The sequence below is a fragment of the Leptonychotes weddellii genome, chromosome 15 (genome assembly GCF_054177405.1).
Source record: "Leptonychotes weddellii isolate Sample4059 chromosome 15, ASM5417740v2, whole genome shotgun sequence".
Taxonomy (NCBI): Eukaryota; Metazoa; Chordata; class Mammalia; order Carnivora; family Phocidae; genus Leptonychotes; species Leptonychotes weddellii.
In genome coordinates, this window is record NC_138383.1 from 4,920,357 (window position 1) to 4,944,944 (window position 24,588).

Here is a 24,588-nt window from a genome sequence, read left to right on the forward strand (position 1 = left end):
GCAACATTTTACTCTGCAATGTGCTGAAGGCCTTCTATTTTGAGGTGGTTCTAGATTCTTCATGACTGATATTGTACCTATGGTTGCTATAAGGTAGGGCCTGCATGAGGGGAGAGGAGTATCAAGAAGGACATCGGTTCCCTGCCAGAGATATGTACAGAAGCCTTCCAGTAGTTAGGGCCAGGGGCTGGAGGGAGGGCTCTGAACTCTGCCAGGTGCTTGGGAGAAGGCTGCCCACCAGCTTGCCTGGGCCAGGGACTTGACCTGTAGCTCAAGCCCCTCTTACAGCATCAGTCAATATAAATAACAGCAATGCGTTCCTGCCATCCTGGGGACTCTGGAGAAAACCAAGGCAACTGGGCTTCGGTGCCTTTAGCACCAGGTCTGTTGCTGAAAAGAAGGCAATGAAAAATGCAAAATGGAATCAAGAAAGAGCCAGACTCTATAAAAAGGCTTAGCGAACCTAATCAAGGGAACTGAACACTCCACACTGTACTTCAAACATTGTGAAAAGTTGTTGAAGTCATGTTCTAGCAGCTGAAATTTCTGCTGATCAGTCCACTCTCTCAGAAAAAAAACCCACCAGACCCACAAATAAAATAAAAGGTTTAGGGGCGCCTGGGTGGCTCAGTTGGTTAAGCGACTGCCTTCGGCTCAGGTCATGATCCTGGAGTCCCGGGATCGAGTCCCACATCGGGCTCCCTGCTCAGCGGGGGGTTTGCTTCTCCCTCTGATCCTCTCCCCTCTCGTGCTCTCTCTCATTCTCTCTCTCTCAAATAAATAAATAAAATCTTTAAAAAAATAAAAAAATAAAAAATAAAAGGTTTAAAATACAGATGTCTATAATTAAGCTTTAGAACGTCGCCTTCTGCCTGTCCAAGCCTCCCACAGTCTTGTGTGCTTTTATCGGGAGGGGCCCCTTGTTCTGCCTGGCCCTATTTGCGTTCCCCTGCGTTGACTTTTCGCACGCAGGCCTCCAAAGTTTCCAAAAGATGCAATCAGAGGTTGGATGTCTTGATCTTATCTTGGGCTGATGCTCTCCAAACTTCAGAGCTACAGGAGCCGCCTCAGGGACCCAAAAACAGAGTGCATGGAAAGAGTTCGGCGCTCTGAAAGGAGCTACGTGAGAGGGATGGCGACATCTTCCTAGCGGCTTACCGGTATTGAGTAATCTCCCTGACCCCTGGGAGATGGGATCAGCAGGGCACTTTGGGGCAGAGGCGCTGGGGGGCAAGAGAGATGCTCACGCCACGCAGTCCTCTGCTGCGAACGCAGTCCTCTGCTGCGAACGCACTCGGACCGCTACGGCTGGGGGCTGGGGTCAGGGCCCGCAGATCGGGGGCGCCCCTCTGCCGGCTCCTGACCGCCGGCTCGCTGATGCCAGGGGCGGGGCTGGAGCAGCCTTCCCTCCGCCGGACGGCCGCGCGCCGCCCTCGGGGGGTCTGGGAGAATGGCGAGCAGCCTCCGGGCCCGACTGTCGTCCGACCCGCAGTCCCCGGCCCCCGCCCGTAGCCTTGAGCCCCCGGCCGGCTCCCCGCGCCGGGACCTCCGCCGCTCGCGCCTCATCCCGCCGCCCATTGGCTGGCGCGCCGCCGACGCCCCGCCCCGCCCCGCCATTGGCCGCGGCCGCCGCGGGCCCCGCGCTCAAGCGGTCGCTGACATCACGCGGCCTGAGGCGGCGGCGGCGGCGGCGGCGGCGCCCCCGGCCCGGCCCGCAGCCCCCCTCGGCAGAGGCGCCGCCGCGGGGCCCGGCGGAGGATGGTGCGCAGCGCGCCGGGGGCTCCCCGCTGCCAGAGCCGCAGCGCCGAGGCGGAGCCGGCCGCGGCGGGCAGCCGACCCCCGCACTGCGCGCGGGGCGAGCGGCCGCGGTGAGGCGCGAGGGTGGCGCGGGCGCAGCGCCATGGGGGCCCTGACCAGCCGGCAGCACGCGGGCGTGGAGGAGGTGGACATCCCGTCCAATTCCGTGTACCGCTACCCGCCCAAGTCCGGTGAGGGCCGGCGGGCGCGGGCCGGGGCGCGCCCCGGGGCCGGGGGTGGGAGGTCTGCGGGCCGGCGCGGGCCGGTGCAGGGGGGGGTCCTTGGCGGGGTGGCCGCGGTGGCCGGCCGGCCCGCCGCCCGAGGACGCGAGCGGCCTGCAGGCCGTGTGCCCGGTGGCAGAGACGCGTGCGGGGGGACTGCGGCTCCCGAGGGGCGGGGTGCCCGCGGCCCCGACGGGACCCTTGCTCCGCGCCCGGTGCGCCTTTTCCCCTCGGGAGCTGAGGGCTAGGGGAGGCGGGCCTGGCATCCCGCACCGGCGCCTGTGCTGGGGGGGCGGGGGGGCGGCCGGGGTCCGCGCATCCAGGCCTCTGGAGAGGGAGGCACGGGCGCAGGTTGGAAGTAGGTTTCTCAGGGCGAAGCTTCCAGTGCCTGCTGGAGGATGGAGGCCCAGAATGCGTTTGCAGGGCTGCGCTTTTCAAGAGGCTGTCAGAAGCCAAAAGAAGTGTTTAACAGAAATGTTTGGGAGTCTGAGTATCAGAGTCAGCCGGGTTGTCCCTTTGCCAGAGTAGCGGCAGACCTGGTTTTTAGAATGGGGATAGCTTGGGGACAGGGCAGAGGTATTTAAAATGTACAGAAGGATTCCGTTTGTTTTCAGAATCATTAAAAAGGTAAACGTGTCCGGCCTCTGGGTTGTGGCATAAAGCGTCAGAGCTGGAGGAGGATTTTGACAGAGAAGGATAGAGGATCACAAGTGGATTGAGCACCGGCCAATTCTGGACTGCTGGTGCATGACCTAACTCTGTGCTTTATTTTTCATTGCTTTTCTCAAGACTTCTGGGGGACCGGTGGCTACCATCTTCTCTTTGGCCTAGGACCTGAGGAGGATTTTGGTGATCTTGGAGAGGTGTCAGAATTAGAACCTTAGAATAAAGACATGCTAATGAGATGAGCTGGTTTCCCAGCAGTGTGTCCAGTCTGTGCCAGGTGGAAGCAGGGACCAGACAATGGACCTGCACCCTGCAGAGTGTCTGTGAGAGCTGTGTTTCTGATGCTTTTGTGCCAAAGCATGAATCCTTGCCGACATGAACATGATTAAGAGCTGTTTTAGAACAGTCTAAGATAAAGCTGCGGACCTTTAGCGTTTTAATAAAACTCTAGCTAATTACGACTATATGAAACCAATGCCAAAAGAAGCATGCACTTTGCTTTTTAGTAGACAAAAATATGCACAAGTATTTGTGGGTTTTTTTTTTTTCCCTGAAATCACTTAGCTTTTATTGATCACAATATGGAACATGTTTTGCTGAGCTTGGAGGTTTCAGTAGAGTTTGCAGTCTCAGAAGAGGATTCACCCTCCCTTCACGTGTGGGAATTAGCATAGGTAAATCTCTAGAAGGCTGTTCCCCAAAGGATAGTAAGTAATACAAGTATGAATCTTGGATGATGATCATAAAAGGATCAAAAGGCCGAACTAAAACTTTTCTTAACCAACACACTCAGTGCTAACAGTCTGAAATAATTCTCTCCACTCCATCCATGTTTTAGAAGTGTTAACTAGTTGTAAATCATTTTTTTTTTAAAGATTTTATTTACTTATTTGAGAGAGAGAGAATGAGAGAGAGCACATGAGAGGGGGGAGGGTCAGAGGGAGAAGCAGACTCCCCGCCGAGCAGGGAGCCCAATGCGGGACTCGATCCAGGGACTCCAGGATCATGACCTGAGCCGAAGGCAGCCGCCCAACCAACTGAGCCACCCAGGCGCCTGTAAATCATTTTTAATTGGAAGTTATGTATGTGAGAAATCTTTACAAGGGGACCACATTATTTATGTTGAAGATAAAACACAAAAAATAAGAATCAGGAGCACCTGGGCAGCTCAGTTGGGTAGGCATCTGCCTTGGGCTCAGGTCATGATCAGGCTCCCTGCTCGACATGGTGTCTTCTTCTCTCTCTCCCTCTGCCTCCCCGCACCCCCAACCCTGGTTCTCTCTCTCTCAAATAAAAAAATAAAATCTTAAAAAAAAAAAAAAAGAAGAATCATAACATTCAGGTCCCAGTCAGCAAACCTTTGTGTACTTGAGAATTTCCATGAACTTGTATATGCTCTAGTGTGGAGGCATCTCCCACCCTTCATCTGATCTTTAAATTGACCTGTCTTTTTGTGGGATGATAGTTTTGTAGACCTGAAAGTAACCTTTGAGAGAATTTGGCCCAGGATACGCTCATCTCACCAATAAGAAAATGGAAGTCAGAGAAACAAATTAGCATAGCCAGGGTCACCCAGTTAGTGCTCTTCTCTCTAAGCCATCAGCCTCTGCCTTTCACAAGGAATTGGACTTGTGATGATTTGTGGAAAGGAAGCTGTTCTGCGCCAGGACTGAGACAAAACTCAAAGGTCTGTCCTTGTTGAGGGATCAGACTGGGTTGATTCTGAGAAGTCTTATCTTTTTTTAAAAAAATATTTATTTATTTGACAGAGAGAGACAAGGCGAGAGAGGGAACCCAAGCAGGGGGAATGGGAGAGGGAGAAGCAGGCTTCCCGCCGAGCAGGGAGCCTGATGCGGGGCTCGATTCCAGGACCTGAGCAGAAGGCAGACGCTTAACGACTGAGCCACCCAGGTGCCCGAGAAGTCTTCTTATCTTCAGTAGTGATAGAGCAAAGCAAATAGCAGAGTCTGCTTTCTTCAGGTGACCGGCTAAGCTGAGACCTCTGGCTCTCTGGAAAGTCTCAAGCTCTGCTGCCTGTGGAATAATTTCAAAAAGCAGCTCTGTCATCCGTCCCTGTCTTGATGATCACAGTGCCCAGCAGCATTGCTTTCCTTATTTTGTATTTTTAGAGGAACCCCTTAGTTTTGTATGCTCACTGAACTGGAAATATTTAGAAATTATTGAGAACAGTGGATTTCATGTTGAAACTTAGGTTCATTTTTTTAGAGATGAGTGGAAATAAAATAGCCTAAATTTTTTACGATTATTTATTTTTGGGAGGCGCCTGGGTAGCTCAGTCAGTTAATTGTCGGACTCTTGATCTCAGCTCAGGTCTTGATCTTGGGGTCATGAGTTCAAGCCCCACACTGGGCTCCACGCTGGGTGTGGACCTACTTTAAAAAAAAAATTTATTTTTTGAATAAGTAATGTAAGTTACATGATTCAAAGTTTTTTTTATTTTTAAAGATTTTATCTATTTATTAGAGCATGAGTGGGGACGGGGGGTGGGGGTGGACAGAGAGAGAGGGAGAGAAAGAATCTCCAGCAGACTCTGAGCAAAGCCAGAGGCGGGACTGGATCCCATGACCTTGAGATCATGACCTGAGCCAAAATCAAGAGTTGGATGCTTAACCGACTGAGCCACCCAGGCGCCCCCATGTTTCAAAATTTAATAGAATGAAAAGTCATACAGTGAAAATCTTGTTCTCACTGTACTATATTCATCTACCCATTTTCTTCCCATACACCTCCCATCCCTGTGTAACCACTTTTAGTTTCTTTGGAATTCTTCCAGAGTTTCTTGTGCAGATAAAAGCATAACATGCAATTTAGACTGTTCTGCACCTTTTTTCCCACTTTTTAAAAAAGATTTTATATTTTTAAGTGATCTCTATGCCCAGTGTGGGTCTTGAACTCACAACCCCGGGATCAAGAGTCACATGCTCTACTGACTGAGCCAGCCAAGCGTCTTTTTTTTTTTTTCACTTTTAGAGATATTGGAGGTCTTTTTATATTATTTCCATATTAGAGAGTATCTTTGTTCTTTTTTTTTTTTTAAAGATTTTATTTATTTATTTGACAGAGAGACACAGGGAGAGAGGGAACACAGAGGGAGAAGCAGGCTTCCCGTGGAGCAGAGAGCCTGATATGGGGCTCGATCCCAGGACCCTGGGACCATGACCTGAGCTGGAGGCAGACGCTTAACGACTGAGCTACCTAGGCGCCCTGTTTTTAACAGCTGTATAATATTCCTTGGTATGCTAATGCCCTATTTTAAGATAGTCTTCTGTTGATGAACATTTGGGAGCTTTTTGTTGTTGTTGTTTTTTCAATTTTTTACTGTTGTAAACAGTGCAGCGATGATGGATGTTATATAAATGTTCTTCAGTGGTATTTAGCTTTCTTAATAAACACATGATTTTTAGTCATTTAAATAACAAGGCATGGTGGGAGCTCATTTCTAGATAGTATTTCTGCATTAGCATAGAAAGCTATTTATAGCACTGTTCTGCGTTTGGTTGTACCTTTGTAATTTTTGAGTTAGAAGCTATGCATGCTTTTAAATCCTTCTCTAAGATCTTCCCTTCTTTAAAAGCCCATGATCATTTGTTTAGCAAAGGTATGGCTTTGCTGAGGTGGTTGTTTTTATGAATGCATGCTCATCTTTTGAAAGGGGTATCCACATTAATAAAAGTCATTAGGCCTGTTTTCTCTATCCAGCAAGAAATGGGCATACTATAAAGACAATTTAATTCATTGTAATTCAGCACCTAATGAATCTAGTTTATTTCTTTCTACATATTTGAGTAAATTGAAAAACAAGAGTAATTCATTTTGCTCAGGTTGTTTTTTTGTTGTTGTTTTAAAGATTTTTTTATTTATTTATTTGACAGAGAGAGATAGTGAGAGCAGGAACACAAGCAGGGGGAGTGGGAGAGGGAGAAGCAGGCTCCCGCCGAGCAGGGAGCCCGATGTGGGGCTCGATCCCAGGACCCTGGGATCATGACCTGAGCCTAAGGCAGGCGCTTAACGACTGAGCCACCCAGGCACCCCTTGCTCAGGTTGTTAAGAGCTAAACCTATTATAAAAATTCAGAATGGTAGAGTCCTGAGCAGTTAGCATTGTTATTCTCCAAATTTTTGTTACATTGGAGTACATATATGCTTGTCATGTGGGTCTGTCCTATGGCAAGAGCAGTTTTTAAAGCACAGGTCATGGGGTGCCTGGGTGGCTCAGTTGTTAAGCGTCTGCCTTCGGCTCAGGTCATGATCCCAGAGTCCTGGGATCGAGCCCTGCATCGGGCTCCCTGTTCAGCGGGAAGCCTGCTTCTCCCTCTCCCACTCCCCCTGCTTGTGTTCCCGCTCTCGCTGTCTCTCTCTGTCAAATAAATAAAATATTTTAAAAAATAAATAAAGCATGGGTCATGTCTTTGTCCGTTAGATAGTTATAAAAGTTACTCTTAACTTTTAGGAACATTAATATTGGTTTTGACACCAAGGACTTAAAAATCTGGAACTCACTACAGAATAAAGAATTGTGTGGTTCTGGCACAGTTAGATACCTCAAAATTAAGTAAGTTCCTGAAATTCATAGTAAATACATTTAATACAATAAAAACCTCAGTGTTGATCCATTTAATGATGAAATCATCAAGATCAAGAGTTCAAATGCTAGTATTTTTTTTTGAGAGAGAGAGAGAGAGCGTGCACGCACATGTCCACGCATGTGCGTGCGAGTGGAGGGGAGGGGCACAGGGAGAGGGAGAGAGAGAATCTTAAGCAGGCTCCGCACCCAGTGCAGAGCCTGATGTGGCTTCACCTCATGATGTGAGCCGAAATCAAGAGTGTGTCGCTTAACTGACTGAGCCACCCAGGCGCCCCTCAAATGCTAGTAGTATTTTTTTAAACACTTCAAATGTAGTACTTCTCCTGTTGTTTTTTTAAAGATTTTATATTTTTATTTGAGAGAGAGAGTGAGCGAGAAAGAGCATGAGCAGGGGGAGGGGTAGAGGGAGAAGCAGACACCCCATTGAGCAGGGAGGCCTATGTGGGTCTCAAGCCTAGGACCCTGGGATCACGACCTGAGCCAAAGGAAGACGCTTAATGACTGAGCCACCCAGGCACCCACCTCTTAAAACATCTAATATTTTTGCTTTATTTGTACTTCACTTCATTGTTAACAGACTGATTTCTTTCACTTCTTGATTTTGTCCTCAGATTTAGGGCCTTTGATTTCCTTATATGATGGTGGTTATGTTCTTTGGTTCTTTAGCATCTCTTTTCTCTTTCTGTTCATTACCATTAATGTACATTATTGAGCACCTGCTATGCATCAGTATATAGATTCTGATCCTTGTGCTCAGTGATTTTGATTCCTATGGCAAGCAGCAGGATAGCTCTCAAATCAACTTTGTAAGTCAGAATATGGGTCACAGAAGGAAGTATTAACAATACAAGCTATTTGTATTAACAATACAAGCTATTTGGTGGCAGAATCATTTAGTATTCTCCAAGAAACAGAATCAATAAGAGATATATTTTATTAAGATTTTATTTATTTATTTGACAGAGAGAGAGAGAGATCACAAGTAGGCAGGCAGGCAGAGGGAGAGGGAGAAGCAGACTTCCCGCTGAGCAGGGAGCCCGACTTGGGGCCCAGTCCCAGGACCTTGGGATCATGACCTGAGCCGAAGGCAGACACTCAACCGACTGAGCCACCCAGGCGCCCCGATATATGTATATTTTAAAAATATATGTATATCCCTTAAAATAAAAAGACTTATTTTAAGGAATTGGCTCCTGTGATTGTGGGGGCTGGCAAGTCTAAAATATTTAGGGCCCGCCAGCAAGCTGGAAACTCAGACAAGAGTTGATATAGTCTTGAATCTGAAATCTCTAGAGCAAGCTGGCAGAATGGAAACTCAGGCAGGATTTCTATATTAGAGTCTTAAGACAGAATTCCTTCTTTTCTGGGGAACCTCAGTTTTTGCTCTTACAGTCTTCATCTGGTTAGATGAAGCCCACCCACATTATCAAGGGTAATCTCTCTTACTTAAAGTGAACTAATTATAGATGTTAATCATGTGTGCAAAATAACCTCACAGCAACATCTAGACTAATGTTTGGATAAACAACTGGCACCATACCTTAAAATTTAAGTTGACACATAAAATTTAACAATTATAGTGGTTTCCTATTTTAACTAATTATTCTTGCAAAGTAGGTGCTAAGCTCGAGGTTTTAGTTGCTGAAAGAGTGCTTGTGCTATGAAAACATTTTTTTAATCTAAAAATTATAGCCTTTAAAAATCATTATTTAAAAATTATGCTCCTTCCAGAATTTTAGTGCTTATCATCTATATCAGAGGTAGAATGCAGGCATACAGAGATAAATAAGAATACAGATATACCATAACCAAGTGGGTTATATCCTGAGAATGCAGGGTTGGTTTGATATCTGAAATCAATGTTAATATTTTATATATCAATGCTTAATATCAATCAATATTAATATATTGTTTTAGTAGAATAAAGAATAAAAACCGCATGATCATTTCAATAAGTGGAGACAAAACATTTGACAAATCCAGCCTTTTCAAGATGAAGAACACTTAGCAAACTAGGAATAGAAGGGCATCTATGAAAAGCCCAGCGAATATCATACTTAATGGTGAAATACAGAATGCCTTCCTGCTAAGATCAGGAACAAGGCAAGGATGTCTGCTTTTGCCACTCAGTGTTGATGGGAGATTCTAACTAGTGTGGCAAAATAAACACACATACATGTGTAAAAAAATATCTTTAAGGTATTCAGATTGTAAGGGAAGAAGTAAAACTGGCTATTCACAGATGACATGATCCCGTATGTAGAAAATACCAAGGATTCCACAAAAATACTACTACAATTAATAAATGAGTTTAGAAGGTTGCACATCCAAGATCAACATACAAAAATCAATTCTATTTTTACACAAAAGCAATAATCTGAAAAAGAAATTAAGAAAGCAATTCATTCCCAATAGCATCAAAAAGAATAAAATTCTTAGGAATAATTTTTTTTTTTAAATAAAGATTTTATTTATTTATTTATTTATTTATTTATTTGACAGACACAGCGAGAGAGGGAACACAAGCAGGGGGAGAGGGAGAAGTGGGAGAGGGAGAAGCAGGCTTCCCGCTGAACGGGGAGCCCGATGCAGGGCTGGATCCCAGGACCCTTAGGATCGTGACCTGAGCCGAAGGCAGACGCTTAACGACTGAGCCACCCAGGCGCCCCTTTAGGAATAAATTTAACATTAGAAGTATAAGACTTGTACACTGAAAATTCTAAAATGTTGCTGAGATTGATGCTTTAACTAAAGAAGTTTAAAAAGATCTAAGTAATTAAACATTTCATGTTGGAAAACTCAATATTGTCAAGATGCCAACGTTCTAAAAATTGAGTCAAAATCCCAACAGACTTTTTTTAAAATAAATTGACCAGCCGATTCTTATATTTACATGCACATGCATGTACAAGGATTTAGATTATCTAGAACAACTTTGAAAAGGAAGAATGGGGTGTCTGGCTGGCTCAATTGGTAGAGCATGTGGCTGTTGAAATTACAGATTGTAATTTCGAGCCCATCGTTGGGTGTAGAGATTACCTAGAAATAAAATCTTAAACAAACAAACAAAAGGAAGAGCAAAGTTGGAGGACTTTCACTACCCAATTTAAAACATTATTATAAAACCATAGTGTGGGGCGCCTGGGTGGCTCAGTTGGTTAAGCGACTGCCTTCGGCTCAGGTCATGATCCTGGAGTCCCGGGATCGAGTCCCACATCGGGCTCCCTGCTCAGCAGGGGGTCTGCTTCCCCCTCTGCCCTCTTCCCTCTCGTGCTCTCTGTCTCTCATTCTCTCTCTCTCAAATAAATAAATAAAATCTTTAAAAAAGAAAACAAACAAAAAAAAACCATAGTGTGGTTTGGCACAACAAAAGGTATATAGATCGATGGAAGAGAATTGCAAGTCAGAAATAAAACCTTATATTTACGTTCAGTTGATTTTGACAAAAGTACCAAGTCAAGGGGTGCCTGGGTGGCTCAGTTGGTTATGATCATCTTTGACTCCAGTCCGATCTTGGGGTCTTGGGATGGAGCCCTGCATTTAGCCCCAGTGGGCTCCGTGCTCAGTGGGGAGTCTGCTTGTCTCTCTCCCTCTGCCCCTCCCCTCGTTTGTGCTGTCTCTCTCTCAAATAAATCTTTTTTTTTTTTAATTTTATTTATTTATTTGATAGAGAGCACAAGCAGGGGGAGCGGCAGGCTCCCCACTGAGCAGGGAGCCTGACGCGGGGCTCAATCCCAGGACCCTGGGATCATGACCTGAGCCGAAGGCAGATGCTTAACCTACTGAGCCACCCAGGTGCCCCATAAATAAAATCTTAAAAAAAAAAAAAAGTACCAAGGCATTTCAACAGGAAAAGAATAGTGGGTGTTTTTGTTTGTTTGTTTGTTTTTGTTTCAACAAATGGTTCTGGGACATTTGGGTAATAACAAGCAAAAAAAAAAAAAAATGAACTTAAACTCTTCACATCACCAAGAATTAACTCAGAATGGGTCATAAAATGAAAACACAAGTCACAGAATGGGAGAAAATATTTGTAAATCGTATATATGATAAGGGATTTGCATCAAGAATATATAAAGAACTTGTACAATTCAATAAGAAAAAGACAACCCAACTAGAAAGGGAACAATGGTCTTGAATAAACCTTTCTCCAAAAAAGGTTATACAAATGGACAATAAACACATGAAAAAATGCTCACCCTCATTAGCCATTAGGGAAATGCAAATCAAATCTACAATTAGATACCACTTCACACCCACTAGGATGGCTATAATCAATATAACAACTAATAACAAGTTTAGTGAGGATGTGGAGAAATTAAAACTCTGGTACCCTGCTGGTGGAAATGTAAAATAGTGCAGTTGTTTTGGAAAACTGTTTCACAGTTGCTTAAATGATTCACTAATACCACTTCTAGGTATATATACGTCCAAGAAAAATGGGGAATAAATAAATCCACACCAAAATGTGTACATGAATGTTCATAGTAGCATTTTTCATAATAGCTAAAAGGTCGAAATAACCCAAATGTCCATCAGCTGGCAAATGGAATAGCTGATAAAATGTGGTAAGTCCATACAATGGAACATTATTTGGCAGTAACAGGGACTGAAGTATTGGTATTTGCTTCACCATGGATGAACCTTGAAAATATTAATGTTAAGTGAAAGAAGCCAGATGCAAAATGCTATGTGTTGTATAATCCCGAATGTCCGTGAGAGGCAAATCCATTGAGACAGAAAGTAGATTAGCAAGTGTCAGTGGCTGGAGGAAGGGGGAAATGAGTGACTGCTAGTGGGTTTCTTTTTGTGATAATGAAAATGTCCTAAAATTGTGGTGAATAGTTGCATAACTCATTTGAATATACTAAAAAACAATTGGATAGTACACTTTAAATAGGTGAATTGTATGGTGTGTGATTATATCTCATTAAGCTGTTTAGAAAAACGGGCCTAAATGTAAGAATGAAAACCATAAAACCCCTAAAAGAAGATATAGGAGAAAATATTTATTTGATTCAGGATTAGGCAAAGAGTTCTTTGATCTAGCATCAAAAGCACAATCCAGAAGAGAAAAGACTGGTAAATTGGATTTCTTCAAAATTAAGAATGTTTCTGCTTCAAAAGACATTAAGAAGCTGAAAACACAAGCCACCTTCTGAATGAAAATATTTGCAAAACACACGGATAAAGCATTTGCATCCAGAATGTACCAAGAACTTGAGCAACTCAGTATTAAAAAGACAACCCAATTTAAAAATGGACAAAAGAGGGGCGTCTGCATGGCTGAGTTAAGTGTCAGACTCTTGATCTCAGCTCAGGTCTTGGTCTCAGGGTCGTGGGTTCAAGCCCCGCGTTGGGCTTCACGCTGGGCGTGGAGCCTACTTAAAAAATAAAAATGGACAAAAGAATAGAGATATCACCAAAGAAGATACAAGAATGGCTAATAAACCCATGGAAAGGGACGCCTGGGTGGCTCAGTTGGTTAAGCAGCTGCCTTCAGCTCAGGTCATGATCCCAGGGTCCTGGGATCGAGTCCCACATCGGGCTCCCCGATCAGCAGGTAGCCTGCTTCTCCCTCTGCCTGCCACCCCTCCTGCTTGTGCTCTCTCTCTCTCTCTGACAAATAAAAAAAATATTTAAAAAAAAATAAAAACCATGGAAAGATGCTCAATACCAGTAGTTGTTAGGGAAATAAAATTAAAACCACAATGAGGTAGTACTTCACAACCAAGAGGATAGCTACAATAAAAAAGACAATGTCAAGTGTTGGTGAGAATGTCGAGAAATTGCAATACTTGTGCATTGCTGTTGGGAATGTAAAATGGAAACAGCCACTTTGGAAGAGTTTGGGCGAGTCTTAAAATGTTAAACATAAATTTACCTTATGATCTAGCAATTCCACTCCCATGAATCTCTCCAAAAGATTCACACACAGACATATATACAAGTGTCCATAGCAGCATTGTTCATAATAGCCAAAAAATGGGATATAATCCAAATGTTCATCAGCTGGTGAATGGATTAATGAAATGAGACATATTCATACAGTGAAATGCTGTTCAGCAACTTAAAGGAATGAACTAGTGATACAATCTGGACTACATGGATTAACCTCAAAAACATTGTGTTAAGTGTAAGAAATCAGATGTAAGACTATATTATATGAATCCATTTCTATGAAATGTCTAGAAAAGGCAAATTTATGGAGATAGAAAACAGCAGTGTTTGCCTCAGGCTGGGGAACGGAGTGGGAGTTAGTTGTAAACAGGCATGAAGGAACATTTTGGGGTAATGAATGTTTTCAACTGGATTGTGTGATAGTTAACCAAAGTTATTGAGTTGTACGATAGATGAATTTTATGCTGTGTATAGTATACCTCAATAAAGCTGTTAAAAATAACAGTACAGAGGGGTTTATACCAACTGAATAAAATACAGAGAAGAGCTTGATCAATTAGGGTAGAATTCTTGGGAGCGATGGCTCGTCTGAACACACTGAAGGGCTCCCAGATAGTCCAAGGGGAAGAATAGTATCTGTAATGGCCGGGAGGTTGCCGGTGTGCTTTTTAAAAATTCTTAAGTTTTTATTTTAATTTTTAAAGATTATTTTATTTTATTTATTTTTTTAAAGATTTTATCTACTTATTTGAGAGAGAGAGAGAGTGCACAAGCCGGGGAGAGAGGCAGAGGGAGAGGGAGAAGCAGACTCCCCACGGAGCAGGGAGCCCAACATGGGGCTCGATCCCAGGACTTCAGGATCACGACCTGAGCCGAAGGCAGACGCCTGACTGACTGAGCCACCCAGGTGCCCCTAAAGATTATTTTATTTATTTATTTTATTCTTATGTAATCTCTACGCCCAACATGGAGCTCAAACTCACAATCCCACGATCAAGAGACATATGCTCTCCGGACTCAGCCAGCCAGGCGCCCCTTTAAGTTTTTATTTTATTTATTTATTTATTTATTTATTTATTTAAGATTTTATTTATTTATTAGAGAATGAGAGACAGCACAAGAGGGAGGAGGGTCAGAGGGAGAAGCAGACTCCCCCTGAGCAGGGAGCCCGATGTGAGACTCGATCCCGGGACTCCAGGATCATAACCCGAGCCGAAGGCAGTCGCTCAACCAACTGAGCCACCCAGGCGCCCCTAAGTTTTTATTTTAATTCCAGTTAGTTGCATACAGTGTTATATTAGTTTTAGGTGTCCTTGCCAGTGTTCTTGATGGATTTAGAGAATAACAAATAGATTAGTTGGTTGAGGCAGAGAATTCTCCTAGAAGAAAGGTAGTGAGAAATAAAATTTGGGAAGGGGTTAGGAACCAAAAGAAAAGAACCAGATGGTGTTCTAAGGAAGATTTATCTCTTAGAGATATAGGTTGTAGGGATAAAAAGACTAGAAGCATAGAGATTTTCTAGGGAACTATAACCTGATAATCCACTGTCATCGAACTTGGAAAGGGCTGAGGTCTTGACAAGGATGCTTTGCACAAAAGCACATAATCAGTGTTTGTGTGATTTTGATGACTGTGACATTTTTAACCTGAGTGACCAGAGAAGTAAAGCACCATTGACAGAAATTGGGAATCTGGGGCAGAAACTGCTTTTAAAGTGAGTCCCAAATGTCAGCCAGGGCTTTACTGCTCCTCAAAATCCAGGCAGATTAGACAGAAACCCACCTACCCCCACAAATCATAGAGTATAGACTTCTCATGCCCCTTCCAAGATTTCTTTGAATTCCCAAATGACCCATGGCACAACCATGTTGGCTCCTGAGCTCCAGCTTGCTGTCCCTGCCCAACAATAAATGTGATTTCACTCCATTCTTCAGTTTCTCCAAAAAATTCCATTCGCATAAAGTATTCAAAGTGTAGATTCTACTGAATATTTGTGGAGGGTGATGAAGTTGGGGTTTACATTGCAGAAATACAAAGGAATAGTAAGCATCATCACCCTAAACTGTACTTCAGCTGGGGAGTTTCACTGGCTATTGAGTTCACCAACCTGAGCCTTTCTTCATCCTAACGTTTCTTTCCTCTTACCTCTCCTTTTTTGACTCTTCTCCTTACCCTTTCCTCAGAAAAAAAATTACAAAGCCGTTCGAGTTGCATCAATAAGCAACAAACATACCCGGCACTTGGTGTATTGCTCTCCATTCTAAGTAGCTCATTAAGGTATATTCCAAAAAAGATCATGCCTTTGCTAAGGGGAGTTCTGGTGACAGCTCTTAAGATAAAATGCTCTTTATTCCCCCTCTCCCAGAAAAAAAAAGGTTATTCATTGAATTTGAAGCAAAGATAGGATATCTAGATGAAAGATATGGCAGGTGGTTAAAGATCTGTACTGAAACCAAAGAAAGATCAGGGGAAAATGTTTGGGAGTATGGGAAAAGAGAAGCCAATGTATGTTAATTGCCCACTGGGCCTAACAACAATCCTTTGAAAGAGGTGTTACTATCTGTTTTATAGATAAAGAAACCAAAGCCCCAAAAAGTTAAATAACTTGTCCCAGGTGACCCAGTGGAGGAAGGCAGCACCGGGATCAAATTCAGCTGTTTTAAATCAGAGCCTCTGCTTTGATTCTATGAGGAAGAGAAAGAGGGAGGGAAAGAATGAAAGAAAAGGAGAGACCTGAGCTCTTGAAGACACATCCATGTTTGTGGGCCGCATGAAAGCATGAAACAAGTTTTAGGTAGGAAGAGACTCAGAACCATGAGGATTTTGGAAGCCAAGGGGAAAAGAGCCTCAGAAATGAGCATGGAAGTCTTCTGAGCATTCATAAGGTGAGTGAAGTGTGAGAATACACTTGGCCTGCTGGGTGTTCCAGGGAAGAGTTTCAATAGAGTGGTGGAAAGCACTGTAAAGGCTTGAGGAGTCACTGGATGTGGGTGGGAGCAGACAGGAATGACAGATGGGTGGCCAGTGGGCAGATTTTAAGGCATGGCACATGGAACTCTTTTTGTATTTGTTTTTTAAGTTGAGAAGACCAGAATATGCTTGCAGCACGAGGCAAGTAAAAAGCCTGTGGAAAGAGGAATAGAAACAGAGAAAGAGAGAGGTTGTTGATGAGATCTCGAGGAGGTAGAGACAGTTGAGGATGGGAACTCAACTGGAAAAGTTAACTTTGGAATGGGGAGAGAAGGACTACCTTCTTGAGGCCAGAAGAAGGTATGGGTAGAAATATAGGGAAGTTGTAAGGTTTTGAAACTTGTATAATGTTGAAGGGTTTTGAGGGAATGTCATGAAGTAGAAGGAAGACAGGTAGGGGGGTCAGGGTTGGGACCTTGAGAATGGGGGGAAGGTTTGGATCTGTTGACATGTGCCTTGCTTCAAATACTGTAAAGTTACAGTTGTTAAAACTATATGGTACTCAAACAAACAAACTTCATTGTGCTTGTTCAGAATAGAATAGAGTCCAGAGCTAGATATATATAGCATGATAAAAATAGATTTTCAATTTAGTGGGGGAAATGGAACATTCAATAAATGGTGTTTGTAAAGTTTCCTATTTGGAAAAAAATGATTAACACCTTATCCCACACAGTCCATAAGGACAAATTCCAGATGTAAAAATAATCAAATAGCAACAATAATACCACCCAGGAGGGAAGAAAGCAAGCACGCAATATAAACTAGAGAGGAGGGAATGTTCATCAGTAGAGAACCGGTTAATTAAATCTGGATGCTCAATGGGAATATAGTGTAATGGATAAGAGTACACATAGGCATTCTGGAATAAAAATAGCTGCATTTTGGACCTGACACTGCCTCTTACTACCTGTGTGATCTTGGATAAGTTACTTACTTTCTCTGTGCATTTATCATCAGTTCGGTAAAATAAAAAAAAAAAATTATATCATCCACCTGATAGGGTTGTTGTGAGGAATAATCTATTTGGTACCTGATAGTACAGTGCTGGTACATAGTAAGTCCTCAGTATGAGTTATTGTTATGTAGTCATTAGGAATAATGAGTTCAATCCATAAGTGGACATGGAAGGATGCCTATAGTACATTAGGCAAAAAAAAAAAAGAAATGTAACTTGCAGATCAGTATGTGTAATATCCCAATTAAGTTAAAAAAGAAAATAAAACAGAAAACCTGAACGTGTTCATATACGTGTAGGAAAATCTGGAAGGCCACAAACCAGTTGTTAATAGTGGAGTTACTTCTCATGGAGTTGAATTAGATTATCGCTTTTTAAATTACATACTTCTATGTATTTTTATTTTTTGCAAAGGCATGTTTTACTTGTGTAAATTTTTTTAAAGATTTTATTTGTTAGCATGAGCGGGGGGAGGGGCAGAGGGAGAGGGAGAAGCAGACTCCCTGCTGAGCAGGGAGCTTGATGAGGGACTCAATCCCAGGAGCCTGGGATTATGACCTGAGCCGAACGCAGACACTTAACCAACTGAGCCACCCAGGTGCCTAGGTGAAGATTTTTCAAATACATGAAAACCTAGTAGGATTCCCATAGCCAATTTTCTCATATTTTAATTTTGTATAAAATTATTTTTAAATACAATTCCATTTTCTGCAGTAATCGAGTATATAGCTCCATTAGTTCAAAAGCAAATAGTTGAAGATTAATATTTTTCACTTATAGGCAGGATATTTGTTTTACTGTGACATCAATAAAAATAAAAAGAAGGGAAGATTGCATCCCTATCAAAATACCATCAACATTTTTCACAGAGCTGGAACAAATAATCCTAAAATTTGTATGGAATGAGAAAAAACCCTGAATAGCCATAGGAATGTCAAGAAAGAAACCAAAGCTGGTGGCATCACAATTCCGGACTTCAAGCTCTATAACAAAGCTGCGATCATCAAGACAGCCTGGTACTGGCACAAAACATAGATCAGTGGAATAGAATAGAGAACCCAGAAATGCACCCTCAACTCTGTGGTCAACTAATCTTTGACAAAGCAGGAAAGAATGTCCAATGGAAAAAAGACAGTCTCGGGGCGCCTGGGTGGCTCAGTTGGTTAAGCGACTGCCTTCGGCTCAGGTCATGATCCCAGAGTCCTGGGATCGAGTCCCGCATCGGGCTCCCGGCTCGGCGGGGAGCCTGCTTCTCCCTCTGACCCTATCCCCTCTCATGCTGTTTCTCTCTCTCTCTCTCTTTCTCTCAAATAAATAAATAAATAAAATCTTTAAAAAAAAAAATTCTCTTCAACAAATGGTGTTGGGCGAATTGGGCAGCCACATGCAGAAGAATGAAATTGGACCATTTCCTTACACCGTACACAAAAATAGACTCAAAATAGATGAAAGACCTAAATGTGGGACAGGAATCCATCAAAATCCTAGAGGAGAAGACAGCCAGCAACCTCTGTGACCTCAGCCACAGCAACTTCTTGCTAGACATGTCTCCAAAGGCAAGGGAAACAAAAGCAAAAATGAACTATTGGGACTTCATCAAGATAAAAAACTTTTGTACAGCAAAGGAAACAGTCAACAAAACCAAAAGGCAACCTACAGAATGGGAGAAGATTTTTGCAAGTGTTTTATCAGATAAAGGGTTAGAATCCAAAATCTATAAAGAACTCATCAAACTCAACACCCAAAGAACAAATAATCCAATCAAGAAATGGGCAGAAGACATGAACAGACATTTCTCTGAAGAAGATAGACAAATGGCCAATAGACACATGAAAAAGTGCTCAACATCACTCAGCATCAGGGAAATCCAAATCAAAACCTCACACCAGTCAGGATGGCTAAAATTAACAAATCAGGAAATGACATGTTGGTGAGGATGCAGAGAAAGGGGAACCCTCCTACACTGTTAGTGGGAATGCAAGCTGGTGCAGCCACTATGGAAAACAGTATGGAGATTCCTCAAAAAGCTAAAAATAGAGCTACCCTACAACCCAGCAATTGCACTACTAGGTATATACCCCAAAGATACAGATGTAGTGAAAAGAAGGGCCATATGCACCCCAATGTTCATAGCAGCAATGTCCACAATAGCCAAACTGTGGAAAGAGCCCAGTTGTCCATCGACAGATAAATGGGTAAAGAAGATGTGGTATATATACACAATGGAATATTACTCAGCCATCAAAAAAAATGAAATCTTGCCTTTGCAAAACGTGGATGGAACTAGAGGGCATTATGCTAAGTGAAATAAGTCAATCAGAGAAAGACAATTATCATATGATTTCACTCTTATGTGCAATTTAAGAAACAAAACAGGAGCATAGAGGAAGGGAGGGAAAGATAAAATAGGACATAATCAGACAGGGAGACAAGCCATAAGAGACTCTTAACCATAGGAAACAAACAGGGTTGCTGGTGGAGGATGGAGTAACTGGGTGATGGGCATTAAGGAGGTCCTGTGATGTAATGAGCACTGGGTGTTATATACAACTGATGAATCACTGACCTCTACCTTTGAAATTAATAATACACTGTATGTTAATTAACTGAATTTAAATTTTTTTAAAAAGGGAAGATTGCTTATACATCTTGCAATAAAAACTCCCCCTTAGCATAAGATAGCAGCTAAAATCCCAAATACATTTTACTTTATCATTTAATCCACACAAATTATCAAAATTTTTTGCCTGCTCAACATTTTTGTTTTAGTTTTATAAAACATAAAGCTTCCATGACTTAAAAAGTTTAAAATCTTTGATTTGCAATTGTGCTATGACAGTAAATAAATTGCTATTACTTAGAGGCCTAAACAATTTTTTTCCCTAAGTCTGTTTCTATAGGCAGACATACTTCAGTAATTTCACAGATTTGAAAGAAAAGTTTTTTTTAATTAGAATTTTTGTTAACATGTAGGGTACCCATAAAGTTTAATGTGTACAATGTGATGATTTGATATATGTATATCTTGTAAAAGGCATACAGAGTTGTAGAAAAATGGGAAATAGATTTAATTGTCCTTCATTGTGTGATGTTATACTTCATAGCAGTTTGGTGGCAAATGTCAGAATATCTCATTGGGCCAGATGTAACTCATGGGATCAATTGAGCAATATTTAAATTTCACTGTGATGTTAGGAATATGCCCTAATAGCTTACATTCATTGGGTAAATTATTTAAGACAGTGAATTTTTTAAGATTTTATTTTTAAGTAATCTCTACACCCAACATGAGGCTTGAACCCACAACCCCAAGATCAAGAGTCGCATGCGCTGCCGACTGAGCCAGCCAGGCGCCCCAAGACAGTGAATTCTAACTGAGATATTTTGTTGTTGTTCACATGATGAGGAACAAATAGCTGTATTTTTCTTTGTGGGCAGTTGAAGTCAATTTATTGATTTGGACTCTTGGTTCAAAAGTTGTCCTTAGTACAAGTTCCCTTGGAGTTGCTCTGACATTTCTGTAGAGCCAGAAAGTATTGATAAGTGGTTAAGATTAAATCCGTTGGTGAGGAGGGGTGTCTGGAGCTATGCTCTCCACTGTGGTAGCCACTAGCCTCATGTGGCCGTAGAACACTTAAAATGTGGCTAGTCCAAATTCTCTGTAAACAGCAGAGAATATGCACCAGATTTTGAAGACTCCATGCTTTAAAAAAAAAAAAGAATGTAAATAGCTTCTTAATAATTTTTATACTGATTGCATGTTGATAGAATATTTTGGATATTTTGGGATATTGGGATATCCAGTATTGAGACAAAATATATTTAAAAAATAAATAAAATAAAAATAAAACTAATTTTGCTGGGCACCTCGGTGGCTCAGTTGGTTAAGCGACTGCCGTCGGCTCAGGTCATAATCCCAGGGTCCTGGGATCGAGCCCCACATCGGGCTCCCTGCTCAGGGGGAAGCCTGCTTCTCCCTCTCCCACTCCCCCTGCTTGTGTTCCTGCTCTCGCTGTCTCTCTGTCAAATAAATAAATAAATAAATAAAAATCTTTAAAAAAATACTGAACTTGGATTAGTGTTGGACATTCTGAACCAAACCTTTTTTTTTCCTTTATTTCTTTTTATTGTAGTGAAAAATATGTAACATTAAATTTATTATCCTACCATTTTTAAGCATATAGTTCAGTAGTGTTAAGATCGCTAGAACTTTTGAGCACCTGGGTGGCTCAGTCGTTAAGCGTCTGCCTTCGGCTCAGGTCGTGATCCCAGGGTCCTGGGATCGAGCCCCACATCGGGCTCCCTGCTCAGCGGGAAGCCTGCTTCTCCCTCTCCCACTCCCCCTGCTTGTGTTCCCTCTCTCCTCGTCTCTCTCTCTGTCAAATAAATAAAATCTTTTTTTTAAAAAAAAAAAGGTCGCTAGAACATTTTCTTCTTGCAAAACGGAAACTCTATACACATTAAACACACTTCCCCCTTCTCCCTCCCACTCATACCTTATGTTTTAAATATAATTTTGGAGATCTGTGTATGATGTGTTTTCTTTTTTTTCCCCTTTCCTGATATATAATTGACATATAACATTGTGTAAGTTTAAGATGTACAACGTGATGATGTGATATAGGTCTGTCTTGTAAAATGATTACCACAAGATGTGTCTTCTTAAATCCCACAAAGAAATTGAATATGAATTTTGGTGAAGAAATTATAGCTAACTTGGGGCGCCTGGGCGGCTCAGTCAGTTAAGTATCTGACTCTTGATTTTGGCTCAGTTCATGATCTCAGGGTCGTAAGACTGAGCTCTGTGTTGGGCTCCATGCTAGGTGTGGAGCCTGCTTAAGATTCTCTCTCAGCCTCTCCCTCGGCCCCTCCCTCTCCCTCTCAAAAAAATAAATAAGAAATTATAGCTAGCTAATAATGAAAAACTTGCAGTTTATCCATTAGTCACATATGTCCGTATTAGCAAACAGGCGAAGTATTGTAGTATAGCTCTTTTCCCCTACCATTTCTGATTTTAGAGCATGGTTCATGCTAAGAAGTAAAAATGTGCACAAGCTGTCCAAAAGGCGTTTTTTTCAGGGACTGTTAGTGTGTTAGGTGTTACTGTCTCTGCTGATATGGTAGCTCTACATGACTCTGCACTGGTTCGTCCCTTTAGACAGCTGGGGCAAAGAGAAAGCTTTATCCAGGCTGCAGATGGCAGATTTGTTCTGTCTCACTAGCCTAACTAGGGCAAGTTATTAGACGGGTCCATTTCAAAAGAAAGCAACAAGCCAGCTTTTGGTTGCCTTAAGCTCATTTTTTCTTTTAACTGATAAGGTATTTTTATTTTAAGTGCATCAAGGGAGATCATCTTTTTAAAGGAATTTTGCACCAACTCTGCTACTGAAATGAAAAGTCCTTAATCTCTCAAATATTGACCCTAATTTTAAATCTTTGTATATTTGTGTTCTTGATTTTTAATGTAAGGCAAAACTACAATTAGCTTTACACTGCTTTCTTGATAATCTCTTCTAATATTATGGCAAAAAAAAAAAAAGCCATTTCCAGTAGAACCCTATCACCATCTTTAACCCTATGCCCCCCAAGCCATTAGTGCTCTCCTCTTGCTGGGATCAATCACTACCACCTGTAAGTTGATTATCTATCTGGATTTCATTGTCCCTTCATCCCTCACCTGACTGTTCACACGTGCTAGAAACTCAGCATGTCCCCTACTGAACTGAACCGTATAGCTCCAGACACCAAACCTGCTTCTCTCCATTCTTTATTCATGTCTTGGGCAAGCCATCCATCAATGTAAAATCTTTTTATTTTATTTTATTCTAGTAATTTCTATCCCCAACGTGGGGCTCAAACTCACGACATGGAAATCAAGAGTCACACTCTCTACCAACTGAGCCAGCCAGCCTCCCCAAAATCTTTACCTTTTAAAATTTCAGCTAATGTATAATAACTATATAACCTCTAATGTGTAGAAAATATATTTTGGTAAGGTTCAATAGTAAATGACTTAATTATTTGAGATGACTGCTTCTACTTAAGGCAACTGGGCACCTCCCCCCTCTATAAATTATGCACTTGGAAAATAGGGCTTGCAAGTGCTCGACATAAATAATTGATAATTAAGCTTTCCTAAGTGATAAAACTCACTGTTGTATCACCGCAGATGGCTGCCATTTGTATTTTTCAGTTTTGGTGGGTAACTTTCACGAGTTCCTCAGTGATAGATTTCGGCTGTTTTTACTCTCAAATAATGTTTTCCTATTTGTTGTTTAATTAAAGAATTGCCTCACTTTGTGGTGAGTGATTTTATCCACATTGCTTTGTGTAGTAAGTGTTTCTAGACTAAAGCTCCATGGGAAGAAAGCCCAAGAATGAATATTTGGTTCAGTTTTTCTGTGAGAATTTTCTTCTCTGTCTTCCTTCCTGTGGCTTCTTCACAGGCTGAAAGTGCTGAATCTCACTGTTTTTAGTTTGCAGTAAACTTTCAACAAAAGTTGAAATTGGTTTAGAAAAGGTATCTATACCCTCACCGTGTGACGGATGACGACGAAGCCTCTCACTGTTTCAGAAGTTCTTTGTGTTAATCCAGGAATTGAGGAGAGCCTTGAGAAGTCTTCCCTTCGGATGGCTTACCTTCCTGGGAGTATTTAGATTATAGAAATTTGGGTTAAGAGGCATTCATTTAGTCATCTAGGTTGGAAAGTATTCCCAGACGGAATTTGCAGCGTTACCTAGGCCTCCCATGGTGACTTACCAGTGCTGTCATGTCCTGGCACAGTCCTCGTCTGTCTGGGCGAGGCAGATGGGGATTCTGACCCCTGACTGCTGATCGCCTCTCGTTATTATCGTGTTGGAAATATCCCTGCCTCCTGGCTGGTCAAGGTGGGGCAAGGAGCGCCTGCCCTAACTGACATCCCTGAAACCCTGGCCGTTCGCAGTTAGTGAATTTGAGACTGAGGGTGTGTGTGCATGAGTGTGTGTGTGTGTGCATGAGTGTGTGTGCATGCAGGTGTCTCTGTATCCTAGCACTGAACTACTGTCCTGTTAAACTCCATAATCTGTGTGGTAATTGGTAGGTAAAGCCAAGGACAGCTATATTATTTACATTCGTATTTTCCTGTTAACGATCATTTTGAAGCAAATATGGAAAAGGAAGAGCCTTCGTTGGAAAGGGTTATAGAGGTCTATACGTAGTGGTAGGCAGGTACTGAGACTTCTGTGTGTAGGTACGAGCTGGCTTAGGAAGATCGAGGCAAAGAAATGTGTGTGTGTGTATAGGCTGATACCTGCAGTTAAGATTCCTGAATATACAGAGGATAGAAAGTAACCACTTCAAGTTTAAGGGGGAAAAAACAGGAACAAAATACATGTATATGTTCATTAATGTGCACTGAGGGGCCTTCTGGTCTTTTGGCTGATGGTATTATAGACAGATCATGATAAGGATTCAACTGATAATGTTAA

At 42.2% G+C, this 24,588-nt stretch overlaps 1 long non-coding RNA gene across 1 annotated transcript in view; it reads left to right on the top strand.

The window, feature by feature from the left end:
* Nucleotides 1-1,680: 1,680 nt before the first annotated feature.
* LOC145717274 (uncharacterized) overlaps nt 1,681-24,588 on the top strand; it is a 29,263-nt gene continuing 6,355 nt past the window's right edge. The window contains exon 1 of the long non-coding RNA XR_014140379.1: nt 1,681-1,988. This is a non-coding gene — a long non-coding RNA (uncharacterized LOC145717274). The remainder of the gene's footprint in view (nt 1,989-24,588) is intronic.